General features: G+C 37.8%; 1 long non-coding RNA gene across 2 annotated transcripts; it reads right to left on the reverse strand.

Moving 5' to 3' along the window:
- Positions 1-1459: 1459 nt before the first annotated feature.
- On the reverse strand, positions 1460-5394 carry LOC110776738 (uncharacterized). 2 transcript variants are annotated; one of them, XR_008928285.1, is made up of 5 exons: positions 5177-5393; positions 4630-4802; positions 4448-4500; positions 4231-4320; positions 1460-1860 (listed from the first exon to the last, which is right to left on the reverse strand). It is a non-coding gene; the product is annotated as an uncharacterized lncRNA (long non-coding RNA). The 2 variants fall into 2 exon arrangements; XR_008928284.1 differs by having other exon boundaries at positions 4231-4500; positions 5177-5394.
- Positions 5395-21112: the final 15718 nt, after the last annotated feature.

Raw genomic sequence — 21112 nt, forward strand, 5'->3', positions numbered from 1 at the left:
GGTCATAGTTTTCACTGACAAAGACTTGCCCAAAGAGGGGGGTGCTCACAATAAAGCCCTCTATCTAGTAGTTGGATGCAAAGGACAAAACATCCCCATTGCGAACCGTCCATTGCTTGGGGCTAGGAAACGATGACTTCCAAACCTCCACGCAAGGGGTACGAGCTTATGATAACTCCCGAAGGCCTGTGTTGGGAAAAATCAACCTTACCATACAAACCGGGCCTGTGGCATGCACCACGGAGTTTCAAATAATCGACATCAAGCCCACTTTCAACCTCCTCTTGGGGCGACCTTGGCTCCATGACTTAGGAGGTGTGGCTTCTACCTTGCACCAAATGGTTAAACTTAACCATAACGGGGTAGTACTAGAAATTCGCGCCCCTCCTCTCGACGTCAGTTGTACTTTGGTTGGAACGGCCGAAACTGCAGACGACCTTTATGGGTTTCAAATGGAAGAAGAAATCTAGTTCATCGAAGATTATGATCCAGCATTCCTAGACCCGCACGCATCCCGAGTCATCCCTAGAATGCTGTTAGCTCAAGGTTATTTCCCTGGAACCCCATTGGGCATAAGGAAGAAGGAATGCACATTCCATCCTTTACCCAACAAATCTACTCCCTTTGGCTTAGGCTATGAACCAACGGAGGAAGATATTGCTGACCGCCTGTCTGGGCTACGCCTTAACAAGGCCAAACAAACCACCCTCCTTCCCCCGTATCAAAGAACCCTTAACGGGATGTTCGTTCGGGAAGGAGAAGGACACCCATGCTGTGATTTCCCTGAACCCTTCGTTCAGGATGGCTTGCTAAAACCAGGATTTGAAATCTTCCATGACTGCCACACCTTGGATGAGGCACCCCACCTCACCAAGACTAAAACAGCTGAAATATTGGACAACCAAGCTTTATGGACATTGTTTAACGAATCGAGGCCTATGGAGGACGAGACTGTGATTACTACCCTAGCTCTACAAGATGAAGGTTTCGATCCAACCCGGTTAATCACTACTACAAAAAAGGGCATAGAGTACTGTTGAAATACACTTTATAGGACGCCTTAGAGGCGTTCTCCAACTCAGCGCGCTATAAAGTTTATAAAACGGGTAAAAGAAGTGTTTTATATACCTAGTTATAAAGTACAGTGATAAGAGATAAGCGTCCTCTATTCCCTTCCTAAAACCAGAAAATGAAGAAGGAATATAGAACGGTTAACGTACATAACCGTCTCCTATACTCTATAAAAAAGCGCGCCTTCCGTACATAACCGTCCTCTATTCTTCCTGTTAAATATTGAGATACAGAACATCTTCGGTACATAGGCGTACTATATTCTACCCTTTTTTTTAATATTATTTAAAATAGCACGCATCTCTAAAATAGGATATTACGATTCTAGTATGTAAACCAAATCTAAAAAGATAAAATAAAAATGATATCCACACAATCTTTCCAAAAATCCTTTCATTTAATAACAAAATAATATTATTCATTCAATAAAAAATCCTATTATTCATTGGTGAAATATAAATGGTCTACACAAGGTACGGCAAAAAAAAACCAATATCACTATTAAAAAAACAAAAAAAAAACAAAAAAAACAGCAACAGCAGTAACAGATTCTGTAGCAACAGCAACGTCTGCACCAAGAGCAATTCTGCAGCAACATCGAAAATGCAGGACTGAACTGAGGTAACCATCTCCTTGAGCTAACTTAAGTCACACTAGATCATCGTCATCGTCATCACCATCTTGATCTTCATCGTTATTTGGTTAGTGATATTCGGTAACGTATGAGATCCACCTCTCCCTTAGCTCGTCAATAGCAGTTTGAGAATACGTGGGAGCTTTGGTAAAATACTACAAGACAAGTTAAAATGTAAGAGTAAGAAATGAACATGATGGCAAGAAGAAATAGTATTTAACAAAGAACATGCAGCAAGCAACAGAACCAGTAAGTGATGAGAGTATATTTCTCTCATTGAACTTGTCATTAAACCTTCCTCTATATGCTACAAAGGCCATAGGCTCGGTATGGGATGCATTCAAATTAAATTCAAGGCGTTTAACTTTCCTACGACACTTATGACTCCATGAGATACACATTTCCCTAATATGCCAGTTACTGTACATCAAATACAGGCGTTGTTTCACACCTGAAGACAATGGGACAGAATATAGAGGCATATTATGGGAATATATGATAAATGAATATTACAAAATGAGCCAAACTAGATTGGGAAGAAAAAAAGATACAAATTTATTGTACTGATTAATTTTCATAGAATTCCAAGAAGAGTTAGTATACAACTGGTTAAAGAATAGTCAAAAAACATAACAAAACATATAAATACAGAAAGGACCAGAAGCCTTTCCATCTAATGAAAAGGCTCTAGCTTAAGGCGCTAAGTATTTAGAAAAGAAAAGCTACTAGTAATTCATAACCATGCTCTAAAAGATATAATGGTCACCTAAATTTAAGCTAAATTTTTTTGATGTCAAGGTTTAATTAGGACCTCACAGTTCCATGAACTCTTAATTAAGCCAACATTTTGGTGTTTATGGGTGTGTGTGGGTGTTTGAGAGGAAGAGAGTTGATTTGGTGTTGGCTTGTAATAGGCTGATGAACCTCCTGGGCGAGTTTGAAGCTGCAAAAGAGCGAGACGGATGTGCTACACCTTCCCACAGTGAAGCTCATACATGGACAGCCCCAACTACGTACTGGTTTATTTAAACTCAATACTGACGCTGCAACAGCTACAAATGCTACGGGATATGGGATGGTTGTGAGGGATTCTGTTGGGGATGTGCTAATGTCTGCAGGCAAGAAAGGTTTTGGAAACTCAAGGTTTTAGAAGCAAAACAAAGCTTCACTGCAGATTTGCTGGCAACAGCATACCAGAAATCCTCCCTAGCTTTAGTAATACACAGCTTTAAGTCATCTACAATACTATCTTAGATAATAAGATTACAAAAAAAATCTCATAACTTAGCTTCTAACAAGATCAGGAAGTAAGGAGATCTACATCACTGACTGAGCATGTATAATTGTATAGACAGATCGTGACTCCTTGCTCTTCACTGATTGTAGAGACAGATCGTGACACTTGTAATCTCTTTTGTTTTTGCTAATAGAAGGTGCAACAAGGTTGTAACTTTTACCAGGTCCAAAAGCTCTAGCACGAACAGTATGCATAATTCTAAATGAACTTATAAACAGATTTTGAGGAAACAAACAGTACCCTGAATATGGGAGCACTTAACCTGCCTCGACAGATTCAATGGAAAACGGACCAAATTACAAATTTAAAGTTTAAGCTCACTAGATTGCTTGTCTAAGATTGGGTTTTCTCTGTTTGCTAACCAAACACAAGTTTGAAAAGAGACTTTCTTGTACCCAATAGCTAGAATAAGCTCTAAAACTATGGTTTGATCGCCTGATCTTCTAAAGGAAAAGAATGTGTGTAAGGTGTATTCCTTAAAGTAAATTAATCTCACACCCCTTCCCCAATTCAACATAGTCCCACATAAAACCCATTCATTGATTTCGTATACCGACAAAAAAAAATTATAGCAGATTGTGCTAATTCTCATAAGGCTTCTCAATCTACAACTCATGAACATCGTAGTAGGGAAAATAGAAATTCGATGAAAGTAACGAAATCAATCATACAAAAACCAATGAATGTAACAAAAAAGTGATGGATGAGAAGGATACCGATGAAAAAAAGTTGGTGATGTACGAAATGGAAGAAGAAACTTTTACTGATATTGTAGTTCAAGGCATTCCAGAGGATGAAAACTACACATAAAAGTATTGTTTCAAAGATTTCTTATTTATCAAGTATTGGTGGATTGATTTTAACACAAGAGCAATTTAGAGGACAACAACATCTAGGAAGGGGATAGGTAATGACAGAGGCACTATATTGCAGAGGTTAGGATGCCTGAATAGCAGTCGATTACAAGTCGATTACAGGCAGTACATTCAATCAACAAAGTGCATCCACAACACAACCAGAATCAAAGTGATTTGATTTTCAAGACGCAGACATCCACCAAGGCATCAGTAATTTAGTACAGTTATTTGCAGTGAAGTTTTCTGAAGGAATATAAGGCCCAAAAAAACGTTCTTATACCTTATTATCTTCATTGACCTTGACAAGTTTGCAACAAAATCTGAATTCCTAAGACAAGTCATTTATTATCAAGCAATTCCAAGATACTTACTTGCGACAAATCATATTCTCTAGGGTTGAATTTCATAGCTAGGGCCATCAGAAAGGCTCAATGGGAAGCAGTGCCCTTCTATTTGGTCTGCTGCACGCATTATTGATTACATATATGCAAAAGAAAAAAGGCAAACAAGAACACTTCAGTATAGAGGTCCAGCTAATTACAAAAACACGTAGGCCTGGTGACACAATCAAGTGCGAAAGAACAAAACCTCTTTTTATCTTCCATTGACATGGAAGGATAATATAGGTTTGAAAGAAAGATCTGCATAAGAGTTTAACAAATATTAACTAAGAAAACGAGAAAGATTAAACTTAGAACTTACACTAGAATTTACATACTATATTGTGTTAATATTCTGGATTCTAGAATAGAATAAGCAGAAATGTGTACCTTCAAACCATCCTCATGGAAACCGTAATGGTAAGAACTCAGCTACGGCTAATTTGGTGCACGCCCCCTCCTAATTTAACTAGACTGCAACATATAAGGCAGACAACATGACAACACCAACATATCTGCAGGACAAAAAACCCAACTGCAGATCATCTGATAAACATCACAACCTGCAAATTACAGTTACATTGTCAACCATGGCTTATTTCCCAAACTAATTTCAATTTAGTTTGACCTAAATAATACATCTAAAGGAAAATCAATTTATTTGGATTGAATTCAACAAATTCATTCGGCATTAATTCTGCCTACATTAGTAATTCGATATTCCACACATGTATTCATTAAGAGGCAAATAATTGACAAAATTAATCCGACCTAAATTTTTATACGTATATCTATCTTTACAACAAGAATTCCTAGCTTATTTTATGGCAATTACAAACTAGAATTCCTTATTCAAATATTCCAATTTGATAAAAAAAAAATTCAAATCCCTAAATTATTAGTTGCAAAATAATAGGTAAAACAACATTAAGCATACCGATATCGGAATTGAAGGCAACGGTGGTACAGACGGCGTTCAACGAAGGCTAGGAAGCAATCGGAAGGCGGTGCAATGGAGCGGCGGTGCAGATCTGCGTCGGAAGGTTGTTCCACTTTAGTTTTGCGGGAGTATTGAAGGAAATTTTGGTTTTTTTTGGAAGTCACTCTGTTAGTTTTAGGGATTTTGCCCTTTAATTGGGTATTAAAACTCTTATTTTTTTTTTTAGGATGAGCGTCATATAGCAAATATTCGTATATTAAGGTTTATTTTTTTATTGTAAAATATTTTGTAAAAGAATAAAAAACGCCTATCTTGTACACAGTTTTATGTTTTACTAAAAAAATTTAACTTTAATTAATTATTTTTAATATAATAAAAAATACATGACGGTTGAGAAAGGTAGCCGTACTCTATTCTTTCCTTCACATAACTGTTATAATTGAAATGCGTTCTCTATACTTCTATAAAACGCTTAGCAAACTTAAGCGTTCTCTATTCAGCGTTTCTTATTCCAGCTTTTGTAGTAGTGAATCGCTCCTGCATCAACACTAGAAGAGATCGAGAACGGATGGGTGAAGACATATCAGTGGGTCAATGCAAAAGGAATAGAATTCAAGATGAGTACCGGTGAAGGACCAAAGTTTTACGAGACTAAACCCAAGGCTTGAGCCACATAGAGCACCTTAGTAAAAGCGCCCAGTAGTTCTTTAGATTGGTAAAAAATAATAATAAAGACTTTAGATGGTCCTAAGACCCCTTAGAACATAGGTCAATTTTATTTCAGTGTGTTTCCCTTACTTTCCAAATTAATAAAGGCGTAATATTTCTTCTAAAATTTTATTCTAACACTAAGTAAGCACCAAATGCACTTGTAAAATACAAAAATAAAGAGGCGGCCCACTCTAGGCCCAATAAACGAGACCCACTCGGTCTTGAAATCGTGCCATGGGAATCAATTCTCGAAATCCACAAAATAAACCGTACCATCCCCTTCATATCCCCAAAACATAAAAGTCAACCAGTGTCATCATAAAAGTCAATCCATGCAACCCAAAGAAATCAAAGGAAATCAAAATCCAAAACAAATGCAAATGTTGCTTAAAAAGGGAATTAATAAAATGTAACCCCACCATACCCTTCAAAAACGACACGCACCTCAAAACCACCCAAAAGCCTACACAAAGATCTTCATAACTCCCGCACCCTAACTCCATTTTCAAAGCCGTTTCGAGTCACGAATAGAAAAAAATTAATCCGGACAAAAATGTGTCTCATGCTAACAGTCAAAAAAAGTCTCCGAAATAGCCTCAAAATCAATTTTTATACAAGTAAAAAGCAAAGCACTAAAACGAAGAAAATAAAAATAAATGCAAGAACACGTGAAGCAAAGCGTCAAAAACGACCGCCAGAAATCATTTTCAGCGCCCAGGACTGGGCGCCGAAATCTTTGACGCCCCAGCCTGGGCGTTGAAACTCTCTGCCTGCCTAAATTTTTTAGAAGTGCTCGTCATTTTATCCGCACATAACGGAAAAATAACTAACACTTGGGGGGTACAACACGTATCCAAATAGGCTCACCAAAAAATATAGCCATACAAAAAATAGTCGAATTTCATTTTTTACGCGACTTACGGCAAAAAAAAACGGCAGACAAAAATAATGATAATACTTCACTCATTTGACCGGTTAAGTAATATGCTTCCACCTCAGGGCATATCTATCAAAATCCGGCATCTTAGAATTTATTCTAGCTAGAACTACGCGCGACCCGATTCTGACAAGATACGTAGGCAATCCTTACCAAGGATTAGGTCCAATAAAAAAAAACATATATAAATTGTGCAAAAAGTGTTAGACATATAAAAATATAAAAAAGAGGAGAAACAAAAAATGAAAATGAAAAAATAAAATACGCCTTTATTGAAAAATAATAAGAAGGAAAACAAAGTGCTAAGAAATGAAAAAACAAACACAACTGAAATAAATAAAGGGCACCTACACCCTAGCAAGAACTACACTACTCTAGTTCTTCCGGATCATCAAATAAAGTCTTGTAGAGGGAAATGTTCGCAGGATCCACCCCCACAGTCTTCTGCGCTGCCCCTATATCAATCTCCATAAGAACCGGCTCCTGTACACTAACTTCCAAAGACGCCAAGGCTTCAGAAACATTCTCGGTTATAGCCCGCTCAGCCTCAAGGGCACAGACAATGGTGGGAGAAGAATTATTATCATCAACTAGACTAGCCACTGTTTCTACAGGCGGCTGAGCCTTCCTAACCCATACATCATTCCGGCGACGATCTCCACGAGAGCCTGCACTTCTTTTAACAACAGCAGGCCCCTTCAGTTAGGCACCTTTTTAGGCCTAGAACTGGAACGAGGAGGAACTTCCTTTCGCTTTCGATCAGGACGAGCTTTCACAGTCTTAATACCATGGGTGCGAGGATTGGCAGAATCACGGCCCTCATATCTGACCCGAATGCGAGGTATCAAAAGCTCAGCCGGCTCCCCATTTCGAGCCTCGGTCCTCACGGCCTTATCATCGGAGCTCATCCATAACTTGTAGTTTTCAGAAAGACCCACAAAGCCATTTGTAGCTACGGCCCAACGCGGGAGACCATCATAATACTTAGCCCACGCTTGAACCCGTGCTTGTGAAAAGGCCGCTACTTTAGGTGGTACCGTATCAGAAAAGGGGATAGTCTGCCTTAAACCGTATTGACGCATGACTCGGTAAGGGAAAATATAAATGGGCCGAGATAGCCCCAACAAGGAAACATAAACCGATACATCAGAACCCCCCGTCATAGTAGTCAAACCCCACCACGGTACCACCCACTTAATAGAACAGATTGTTAGGTTATGATACATATGACAATTCATAAATCATGCGGAAAAACCATTTAGCCAGGAATACATATTATTTACACATAATCATATAGCATAATTTAGATGCATACTCTTTGTTGCGTGCCTTCCCTAGCTGCGCCCGAACCGAACAAGAACAAGTCTTTAGGACTCCAAGTGTCGTCCCTCCGTAGATAGTCCACAGCACGTCCGGATCCGCCTTAAGATTGACCAACTAGAATCGCCCTTAAGGTACTAAAGATTTTCGGCACTTTTAGTCAAGAAATGTGTCTGAATTTTCTCTCAAAAACTCACTTTGAATACTTGAATAATCTATGAAAATATGTGACCCTAGGCACCTATTTATAGAGTTATGGAAAGGGTTTTGGAATCCTATTAGGATACTAATTTATTTAATTATAACCCTACTAGGACTCTAATTAAATAATCATTATCTAATAGTTTTAGGATTTAATCACACTTCGAATCCCGATTGCTTCAGGATTCCCGCACAAGCATTGCACGAGCACCGTACACCCGCGCAAGCCTTGCGGCCCACGCTAGGCGCACAACGCTCGGCCCACTGTTGTGCTCTCGCGCGCGCGCCCAAGGCCTTGGCTGGGCCTGGCCTTGCGCTGGGCCTGGTCGAGGCTTGGCGTGCGATGGTGCGCGTTGGCTCGCTGGGCGACGGCCTGGCTTCGTGCTGGGCCTTCGTCTAGCGGGCCTCGTCCGATGCTAATTCGTACGATACGCTTCCGATTAAATTCCCGATTCCGGAATTCATTTCCGATACGAACAATATTTAATATTTCCGATTCCGGAATCAATTTCCGTTTCAAACAAATATTTAATATTTCCGTTTCCGGAATTATTTTCCGATTCCGATAATATTTCCGATTCTGACAATATTTCCGTTTCCGGCAATATTTCCGATTCTGGCAATATTTCCATTTCCGATAATATTTTCCGATACGTACCATGTTTCCGTTTCCGGCAACATCTACGACTTGGATAATATTTATATTTCCGATACGATCCATATTTCCGTTTCCGGCAATATCATCGTTTCCGGAGTATTCATTTCTTGCCTGTGACGATCTCAGCTCCCACTGAAACCAAGATCCGTCGATTCCGAATATCCATAGATGGAGTATTTAATGCCATTAAATACTTGATCCGTTTACGTACTATTTGTGTGACCCTACGGGTTCAGTCAAGAGTAAGCTGTGGATTAATATCATTAATTCCACTTGAACTGAAGCGGCCTCTAGCTAGGCATTCAGCTCACTTGATCTCACTGAATTATTAACTTGTTAATTAATACTGAACCGCATTTATTAGACTTAACATTGAATGCATACTTGGACCAAGGGCATTATTTCCTTCAGTCTCCCACTTGTCCTTAGGGACAAGTGTGCATTTCCTAATTCCTTTGTCTCTCGATGCTTGCTCTTGAACATAAGGTAAGAGTTGTCATCCTTATTATGTCCAGAGGTGTTCCTCGGTTTCAGAGTTCAACTGATCAAATAAACAGATAATCATAGCCTATGATTCATCCGAGCACGGCCATGCATTTCACAGTTTCTAGCTCTCCGAGTGGCCTTGTACAACTTTTAAGCATCTCATCCCGATTTATGGGAGGACAATCCCAATCTTGTGATCTTGAGATTAGACTTCGTTTGATAGGTGATTACCTGAGCGTTGCCTTTATAGCCTCCTTTTACGGTGCGACGGTTGGTCAACGTCAAAGCAACCAGTTCTCAAACAAGTAATCTCAAATCACTCAGGTATTGAGGATTTAGTGTCTAATAATTTTAATGAAATTTACTTATGACAGATTTTCATCTCTTATAGTAAAGTTTCATAGGTCTTGTCCGATACTAGTCTTCCCAAAGTAAGTATCTATGCAAATGATTATGACATTGCCATGTCCACATAGTTCAAGAAACAAAACTACTAGTCATCTTGCATTCTAATCGTCTAACGTTTTCTATGCGTCCAATTTTATAGAAAACTCCGACTAGGGACCATTTTCAACCTTTGACATTCAAGTTCACTTGATAGACATTTCTTAGTCACAGGACTGGTCCTGACAGTCTATCTTGAATATATCGTCAAATTGAAGGGACTCATCATTTAATAAACCACAAATTAAATGGAAAAATGAATTCTTTTCATTTATTGTGAATGATTAACCAATAATGTTTTACAAAGATTTAAACTCTAAAACTTTAAAACATTAAACAGAGACATCAAAGCCATTCTCCAATATGCTTGATTCCCATAGCTGCAGTGTGCGAGTTGTGCTTCGCCTGCGGCAGAGGTTTAGTTAATGGATCTGATATGTTGTCATCAGTACCAATTTTGCTTATCTCGACTTCTTTTCTTTCAACGAACTCTCGTAGAAGGTGAAATCTACGAAGTACATGCTTGACTCTCTGGTGGTGTCTAGGCTCCTTTGCCTGTGCAATAGCTCCGTTATTATCACAATACAGGGCTATTGGTCCTTTAATGGAGGGGAATACACCGAGTTCACCTATGAACTTCCTTATCCATATAGCTTCCTTTGCTGCTTCATGTGCAGCAATGTACTCCGCTTCAGTTGTAGAATCCGCAATGGTGCTTTGCTTAGCACTTTTCCAGCTTACTGCTCCTCCGTTGAGGCAGAAGACAAACCCAGACTGTGATCTGAAATCATCTTTGTCGGTTTGGAAACTTGCGTCCGTATAGCCTTTAACAATTAATTCATCATCTCCACCATAGACCAGGAAGTCATCTTTGTGCCTTTTCAGGTACTTCAGAATATTCTTGGCAGCAGTCCAATGCGCCTCTCCTGGGTCTGACTGGTATCTGCTCGTAGCACTGAGTGCGTACGCAACATCCGGGCGTGTACATATCATAGCATACATTATTGAACCAATCAATGATGCATATGGAATCTCATTCATTCGTCTACGCTCATCAAGTGTTTTTGGGCACTGAGTCTTGCTTAGAGTCATTCCATGAGACATGGGTAGGTAGCCTCGCTTGGAGTCCGCCATCTTGAACCTATCAAGCACCTTATTGATATAAGTGCTTTGACTAAGTCCAATCATCTTTTTAGATCTATCTCTGTAAATCTTGATGCCCAATATGTACTGTGCTTCTCCTAGATCTTTCATCGAAAAACATTTCCCGAGCCAAATCTTGACAGAGTTCAACATAGGAATGTCATTTCCGATAAGTAATATGTCGTCGACATATAATACTAGGAAAGCAATTTTTCTCCCACTGACCTTCTTGTATACACAAGATTCATCTGCGTTCTTGATGAAACCAAAGTCACTGACTGCTTCATCAAAACGTATATTCCAGCTCCTGGATGCCTGCTTCAATCCGTAGATTGACTTTTTTAGCTTGCATACCTTTTTAGCATTCTTTGGATCCTCAAAACCTTCAGGCTGTGTCATAAACAAAGTTTCTGTTAAAACGCCGTTTAAGAAAAGAGTTTTGACATCCATCTGCCATATTTCGTAATCGTAATATGCAGCGATTGCTAACATTATCCGAATAGACTTTAGCATTGCAACTGGTGAAAAGGTTTCATCGTAATCCACACCGTGGACTTGCCTGTAACCTTTTGCAACCAATCTAGCTTTGAAAACTTCAAGTTTCCCATCCTTGTCCTTTTTCAGTTTGAAAACCCATTTGCTTCCAATGGCTTGGTAGCCATCTGGCAAATCGACCAAATCCCATACTTGGTTTTCAGACATGGAGTCTAATTCAGATTGCATGGCTTCTTGCCATTGCTTGGAGCTAGGGCTCGTCATAGCTTGTTTGTAAGTCGCAGGTTCATTACTTTCAAGTAATAGAACGTCATAGCTCTCGTTCGTCAAAATACCTAAGTACCTTTCCGGTTGAGATCTATATCTTTGCGATCTACGCGGGGTAACATTTCTAGATTGACCATGATTCTCACCAGATTCTTCTAAAGATCTCTGAGTTTCATCCTGAATGTCATCTTGAGCATTCTCTAGAGTTTGTTGTTCGACTCGAATTTCTTCGAGGTCTACTTTTCTCCCACTTGTCATTTTGGAAATGTGATCTTTCTCCAAAAAGACACCATCTCGAGCAACAAACACCTTGTTCTCAGATGTATTGTAGAAGTAATACCCCTTTGTTTCCTTTGGATAGCCCACAAGGATACATTTGTCAGATTTTGGATGAAGTTTGTCTGAAATTAATCGTTTGACGTATACTTCACATCCCCAAATCTTAAGAAAAGACACATTTGGAGGCTTTCCAAACCATAATTCATATGGAGTCTTTTCGACACCTTTAGACGGAGCTCTATTTATAGTGAGTGCAGCTGTATTTAGTGCATGTCCCCAAAATTCTAATGGAAGTTCGGCCTGACCCATTATTGACCTGACCATGTCTAGCAAGGTTCTGTTCCTCCGTTCCGACACACCGTTCCATTGTGGTGTTCCAGGAGGAGTCAATTCTGATAGAATTCCACATTCTTTCAGATGGTCATCAAATTCATAGCTCAGATATTCACCGCCTCTATCAGACCGCAGTGCTTTAATCTTCTTGCCTAATTGATTCTCTACTTCACTCTGAAATTCCTTGAATTTGTCAAAGGATTCAGACTTATGCTTCATTAGGTAGACATAACCATATCTACTGAAGTCATCAGTGAAAGTGATAAAGTAGCTGAAACCACCTCTAGCATTTGTACTCATTGGTCCACATACATCTGTATGGATTAAACCCAATAGTTCATTTTCTCTTTCTCCAACTTTAGAGAAAGGTTGCTTTGTCATTTTGCCAAGTAAACATGATTCGCATTTACCATAATCCTCTAAGTCAAATGGTTCTAGAATTCCTTCCTTTTGAAGTCTTTCTAAGCGTTTCAAGTTTATATGGCCTAATCGACAATGCCACAGATAGGTGAGATCTGAATCATCCTTTTTGGCCTTTTTGGTATTTATGTTATATACTTGTTTGTCGTGATCTAATAAATAAAGTCCATTGACTAATCTAGCAGATCCATAAAACATCTCTTTAAAATAAAACGAACAACTATTGTCTTTTATTGAAAAGGAAAATCCCTTAGCATCTAAGCAAGAAACTGAAATGATGTTTTTAGTAAGACTTGGAACATGGAAACATTCTTCCAGTTCCAAAACTAGCCCGGAGGGCAACGACAAATAGTAAGTTCCTACAGCTAATGCAGCAATCCGTGCTCCATTTCCCACTCGTAGGTCGACTTCACCCTTGCTTAACTTTCTACTTCTTCTTAGTCCCTGTGGATTGGAACATAAGTGTGAGCCACAACCTGTATCTAATACTCAAGAAGCTGATTTAGCAAGTATACAGTCTATAACGAAAATACCTGAAGATGGAACGACTGTTCCGTTCTTCTGATCTTCCTTTAGCTTCAAGCAATCTCTCTTCCAATGCCCCTTCTTCTTGCAGTAGAAGCATTCGGATTCAGAAGTGGGTTGACTGACCTTCCTCTTTACAGATTTGGCGCCAGTTTGCTTAGTTGGGCTGGCCTTGTTGCCACCTTTCTTAGCATTCCTCTTCTTTCCAGATTTCTTGAACTTGCCCCCACGCACCATAAGCACATCCTGCTTATCACTTTTGAGCGTCTTTTCAGCGGTCTTCAGCATACCGTGAAGCTCAGTGAGCGTTTTGTCCAGACTATTCATACTGTAGTTCAGTTTGAACTGATCATACCCGCTATGAAGAGAATGGAGGATGGTGTCTATAGCCATTTCCTGAGAAAATTGCTGATCCAGCCGACTCATATTTTCAATGAGTCCAATCATTTTGAGAACATGTGGACTTACGGGCTCGCCCTTCTTAAGCTTGGTCTCAAGAATTTGCCTATGAGTCTCGAATCTTTCGACTCAAGCCAGATCTTGGAACATGTTCTTCAACTCACTGATGATCGTGAAAGCATCTGAGTTGATGAACGTTTTCTGCAGATCCGCACTCATGGTGGCGAGCATTAGACATTTCACATCCTTGTTGGCATCAATCCAACGATTGAGGGCTGCCTGAGTGACCCCGTCGCCTGCGGCTTCGGGCATCGCCTCATCTAGGACATACTCCTTTTCTTCCTGCATAAGAACTATTTGCAAGTTCCTTTGCCAGTCAAGGAAGTTTTTCCCGTTCAACTTCTCCTTTTCGAGAATTGATCGAATGTTAAATGAATTGTTGTTTGCCATATTAAAAACTACAATTGAAAAGAATAAACATATAAATAACCATTCACAGTTTCTCTTAATAAACTTAAATTCTAGCATACATGCATAATTCAATGTTTATTAAGCATTTTATTCAAGTTATGTGTTCCGGCAGGTGTGAATAAAATGATTCCAAGATCCTAAAATCATTGAAGAACTAAGCACAGTTTGTCGACTTAATCCTAAAACATCTTAGGTAAGCAAAAGCCTTTTGCTAATAGTCTAGAAACTATTCTTGGTTGATAGGTACGTCTAAGAACTTATTAGGTAAACCTATCGAATTTGCCACGACATAAAAGGACTCCTTACTTATATCGTTGAGTTTCACCAAAACTAACATGTACTCACAATTATTTGTGTACCTTGCCCCTTTAGGACCAATAAGTAACACCTCGCTGAGCGAAAACTATTACTAGATTGATGTAAAGGATATCCAAGCAAGTGTATATTTTGGCATGGCACCTTTTAACTCAATTTTTAAGTTTGGAACTTAAGGCTCTTACTATGTTGGTTAGATTTTAAGTGAACTAAAATCCTTAATCATGCAACATAATCAAGCCACAATCTTATGCATAATTAAGACATATTTAAAGCAATAAATAACTTAAAGCATGCATAAGATAAATGTGATCTAGTATGGCCCGACTTCATCTTGAAGCTTTGACTTCAAAGTCCGTCTTGAAAATCTCCGTGGGAGGCACCATTTTCTTCAAATAGGATAAGCTATAATTAAAACTAATTACAACTATTTGATGGTACGCAGACCATATTTGAATTGAAAAACAACTTTGGTACTTTAGACCAATTACATTCAAATTAATGGTACGCAGACCATATTTTCTATCCTATTTGGGCCATACTAGTCACTTCATAACCTACAAAACAGTACATATACAATACATACCATTCACCCATTCATTATCATGAATGGCCCACATAGCTGGTTAGTAAAACACATTATGCATCACGTAAACATTTACAGCAATTAATCAAGGGCACCAATAATCTACCAATTATTCAGTCCTTATTAATTCTAATCAAGTTGCTTTAACCTTAAGGATTCGTAGACCTAATCAAGAGTTTATGACTAAAAAGGGCTCCCACTTAAACCAATAAATTCATATGCTTTACTAATTTTAAACATAAAAATGTATTTCTAGTCTAACCGGAAACATACAAATTTAATTAAAATTTAAAGCTCATATAAATTTATAATTAAATCCAAAAAGTTTAATTTAATTTCAGTCGTATTTAAATTAATTCATGATTTTAATTTTAGTAAAATAATTAGAATAAATAAAATTTATTATAATTACAATATTCAAAATTAAAATCCAAGAAAATAATTTAAATTATTAATTTTAAAATTAATTAAAATTACGTAAACTGAAAATTTCAAATTAAACATTCAAAACGATCTAATCGTAATGCAAACACCCTACGCATCGCACGCCCATGGGCCACACGCACACAGCCATCGCTGGCCATGTGCGCGCAGCCCATGCGCTCGTCGCATAGCTGCTGCATCTACCCATCGCAAGCCATCGCACAAGTTGGTGCTCGCTGCGCGCGCGCCAGCGCTCGATGCACGCGAGCCATCGCTCGCTGTGCGCGCTCGCCAGCGCTTGCTGCGCGCGCTCCAGCGCTCGATACACGCGAGCCATCGCTCGCTGTGCGCGAGCCATCGCTCGCTGTGCGCGAGCAATTGCTCGCTGCGCGCGATCGACGCTGGGCGCAACGCTCGTGGCACGCGAGCTTGCGCTCGCCGCGCGCGAGGCTGCGCGCGCTTGCGCGAGGCGGTGCGCGTTGTGGCGCAGCTCGCTTGCTGCCTACACGCGACTGTCGTGCCTTGCCCTCGCCCATGCCCATTCGTCCATAGCTCGTGGCCCACGACACAAGGCAGGGCTGCTGCCTTGTGCTCGTGCACCATGCCCTTGCTCATTGCATTCGTGCCGCACGGGCGACGAGCTCCCTTGCTCGTCGTCGCATGCCCGCACTATACAACACCCCTTAAGGGTAACACGAAGCGTCCATTGCTTTGTGCGTGCAAGTTATATGAACGAATCGCATAAAAATTTAAAATTTATATTTAAAATTAATGACAAATTAATAAATTAATATTAATTTCATAATTTTAGGGCGAAAAATCGAAAATTTATTATTCAATTGATTTCCGATTATCATGGATTCAAGCCTAGGTCATAAAAATTTAAAATTTATCATAAATTTACAATTTTTATGGTGGTTTTTAATCATAGGTTTCTAATTAAATTATAATTAATTATGAAAATCAAATTAATTCTAAATTATTCTAATTTTCAACTAATTAATCATAATTACAAATTAGATTGCATAATTAACAAGGCTAGGCATTAAACTTGTTAAACATATATAGTAGGTCAATCAAAAATTCAAGATTTATCAACAAGAATCGCAAATATTTAATTTAACATCTTAAATTTACGAAATTTTGCATTCGAAAAACTAAAACCTTCGAAAAGTCATAGTTAGGCTTCGAATTTGAGAATTCTGGGTTCGGCGGAAAACTACTATTTTTGTCAAAATTTTAGAATGCCTTTTACATGCGGAATTGACACAAAAATCACTCGATTCGGATGAGTAACGAAGAAACTGCCGAAAAACTGCGTACGTATAATTAAATAAACGCAATTTGCAATTAATTAACAATTACGAAAATTAATCACCCCTTTTAATTCTTGCAAATTTGTAATATTTAACCATGTTCATGCAATTTAGATTATGAAAATAATAAGAGGCTCGTGATACCACTGTTAGGTTATGATACATATGACAATTCATAAATCATGCGGAAAAACCATTTAGCCAGGAATACATATTATTTACACATAATCATATAGCATAATTTAGATGCATACTCTTTGTTGCGTGCCTGTAACACCCCGACAATTCTCAATTTTCTAAAATAACCTTTTAATATAAACGTGGAGAATTATCAAGGCATTATCGCCCGTGTGAAAACGTAACGGCTTATTCAGAATTTTGCAGCGGAAAACATAAAACTAACTTTAGGTTTATAAATAATCGATTACAGGTTTAGTCCCAAAAATCAACCAACGAAAATAAGGAAATATAAATAGTATGACAAGTTTAAAGTCCAATTAAGCAAACCCAAGTCAACTTAGTAAATCAAAACTAAATACAAGCTCTCTATTCCCGATCCCAATGATGCAACATCTTCAAACCTGCAGATGGACAATGCTTATTGATCCTTAGAGACTGCTCACCAAAGATTGGGTCATCACAGGATCAATAAGGCATAGCCATGATCAACATGCACAAGCAAAAGCACGTAATCAGCAAAGCTGAGTACTACATACTAAATCAATAATAATCCTAACATGATTCTATTAAACGAACAACCCTAACATGATGCTAATGAACACAAACAAGGGCAGACAAAACATGATAGTTTGACGACCATACTTGACCAGACTAGACTAGGCTAGACTTTTAGCAATAATATTATTCTAGTTGAAATAGACAATGGACCGAGTTGACCATCCAGAAGTCTTCACTAAGGAAGACGAGGTACGGGCGCGACTCCGTAACCTCAGTGACCTGCGATATCGAGGAACGTTTAAATAAAAATAGGACACGGTGATCAATCCGGTCCGAATTAAAGGCCATGGGCTACCACCATGAACCCCAACTCCTGTTTGTCCGTCACTTCAGACGTGCACAGTCTAAAGCTATTGCTATTCAGTTTCACTTTACATGATTTACAAATTGAGATTCCGTTATGACTCAACCATTACATAAGACAGACAATTCACATTTGTTCACAACTGTTTTTATCTTGGAATTAAGTAAGTGATCATAAAAGCATCAATCAAGACTCATTCCAACTTAACCAACCTTTCCTTTAACCATGAGCAACCCTGTATATGGGCATAAAGTTTCAACTTACTAAACAAGGTCCTCCGCCCTTATAAAGTAGTGAAAAGATAGAAAGGGAACAACAACCAATTGATCCAACCCAATCATATAGAATAATCTAGTGTTCCCAACCAACATGTTTGTATCAAACATCCATACTAACATGTTACTGTTCTTATAGTGCAAAATAAGTTCAATAAGTTTGTCCAACAGTATTAAACATGCACATTCAATATAACCCAGTTCGTCCATAATATCAACATCACCAAGTTCAACAATAATATCAACATAACCAAGTTCAACAACAAGATTCAACATGGTTTCATCAATTAGCACACATTCCAAGCACACAGGTATGTACGTACCTTGTGTAAACAAACTGATAGGCCACTTTAACACTTTCGAAAGTCGCCTAAAGAGAATTCTCCGCCTAAAATAATCAAGAAACGTACCCAAATCAATTCCTAATAATTTACAGCAACACTAACATACTCTAAACACATCCTAAACATATTTAGAACATTCCCCAATATCGAAACTTAATTAATTAACTTCCTAAAATAGTGATTAATTCCCTAACGATCCCTAATTACCATAAACTCCAACAAACGTTCCTTTTTAAATTTCCAGCAATATAAAATAGTTCAAAACTTGCTCAAAATATATTCAACATCCTTAAGATCATAAAAATAATAACTTTAATAGGTATAATCATTCTATTGTGATTTTAAACATAATAAAACCTTAAAAATTCATGCTTTAATAGTTTAAAATACTTATTTAACCAAATTAATAAATTTGGAAATTAAATTTGTTACTTAAACATAATATAAAATATGAAAGTATACTTTAATCATAATAACTTGTAATTTATATTCAACAAACACGAATTAAATCACTAAAGTAATTTAAAACCTTAACTTACATATTAATCATCCAAAACTAAAATTAATTAATTTACAATATCAATATCAAATCTGAAAATTATAATTTAACTATAAAGATTAATAATTTAATTCAAGAAACATAAATTTAAATTAATAAAATATAATTAAAATATAAATTAATTTAAGGTTTTAGGAATTAACCAAAAAGAGGAGGAAGGGTTTGAGAGTTGGAGTTTTTTGTTTTGTTTTGTTTCACGTGAAGTTGAATAGGAGAAAAGGGTTATGGGTTTATTGGTTTGGGCTTTACCTAATTGGGCTAGGAGTAGGATTTAGGTTGTTTGAATCCAAAAAGGTTAGAATTGTTTTCCAAATTCGATCGAACGTGTTTTCGTAATTCAATTATTTTCAACATAAAAATTCTAAAATTATTTTTGATTTCATAAACCGCTAAAATGCTTAAAATGTAATTAAATAAAATAAATAAACGTCGATTATATATTTATTACATAAATTCGTAAATTCTATTTAAAGTATAAATAACTATACGTTAAAATATATTAATAAAATTTATAAATTTACGGGGGATTACAATCTACCCCTCTTAAAAGAAGTTTCGTCCCGAAACTTGACACGGAAATTCACACCTTTTTCAAAAGTTTTCAACTTATTCATACTAAAGAAGTACGTGTGCCACTCTTATGCACTCTTTTGCCAACTTAAAGTTGTTTGTGTTACTCATCAACACGCTTTTCTTATGCAGAGAATCTAATTACTTGCATCAACGTGCATAATTTGCTAAAATAAGCATAAAAATGCATAAAAATATCATAAAAATAGGTAAAAAGCGCGAATTTCTATCGCATTCTACCCCCTTAAAGAAAACGAGTTACGCCCTCGTAACTCATCTCAGGGAATAACTTTGGATATTTCTATTTATCGAATCATTTCCCCAATGCTATATTTCCACTAAAATCGTAGCAAGTGGGATTTCTACACTTCTTTCCACACAATGCCTCAATAGGTGTTATCTTAAAGCTCACATAGTAACTATTGTTGCAAGAAATTCCATCGAATCTAGATGGTCTTCCCAATTACCCTTAAAGTCAATAACACAGGCTCTCAACATATTTTCCGTTAGTAATCTCAGTTTGTCCATCGATCGCAGGTGGAAAGCAGTACTCATTTTCAATGTCGCCCCCAAGATTCACTAGACCTTTTTGCCAAAGCTTCAGACTTTTATGGTGAGGATCTCAAATGTTGCCTCATAAAGATAATGTCTCCAAATCATTCAAAGTGAACACAATAACAACTAACTCTAGATCAAGGGTAGGGTAATTGATTTCATAAGGTTTCAATTGTCGTGACGATAGGTGCGGAGGTCAAACATTCCTTTAAAATCTGGAAAGCTTCTTCACATTTCTCACTCCACTTGAATTTCGATTCCTTTTTCAACAAGTTGGTCATTGGTTTTTCTTTGTTCGAAAATCTTTCACAAACTCCCTATAATAGTCAGCTAGGCCTAGGAAACTTCAGATATCAGACACGTTCCTTTGGAGTTGGTCACTCACTCACAACTTGATTCTTAGTAGGATCTACAGAAACTCCTTCTACTCAGCTTTCTCTTTCTAGTGATCCTCATTACGGCTTTCATGGATGTATAACTCTTGGGCTTAACTCTTAGCACTTTCACCAATTCATACATTACCATCTTTTCAAGACAACAAATGATTTCTAACGATCCTGGACCACTCAAATTTTCTTTTAAATTTATTCCCTTACGTAACATAGCTCTCAATCAATTTAGTCCTTCACTTTTCCGTCGGTGTCACTTATACACATATGACTTCAAGATTTGTATACTTCATTTAATAAAACTAGATTCTTTCTAAGCGTCTCCAAGTAATTCTCAAGTGTTTGTCATGCTCTTTCTCATTCCTTGAACAAATCGGGATATCATCAATAACATAATAACGAACTTAATTCGGAATTCGTAGAAAATCTTATTCATCAAATCCATAATTATGGTAGGTGCATTGGTTAAC

Source organism: Spinacia oleracea, chromosome 2 (genome assembly GCF_020520425.1).
Source record: "Spinacia oleracea cultivar Varoflay chromosome 2, BTI_SOV_V1, whole genome shotgun sequence".
NCBI lineage: Eukaryota > Viridiplantae > Streptophyta > Magnoliopsida > Caryophyllales > Amaranthaceae > Spinacia > Spinacia oleracea.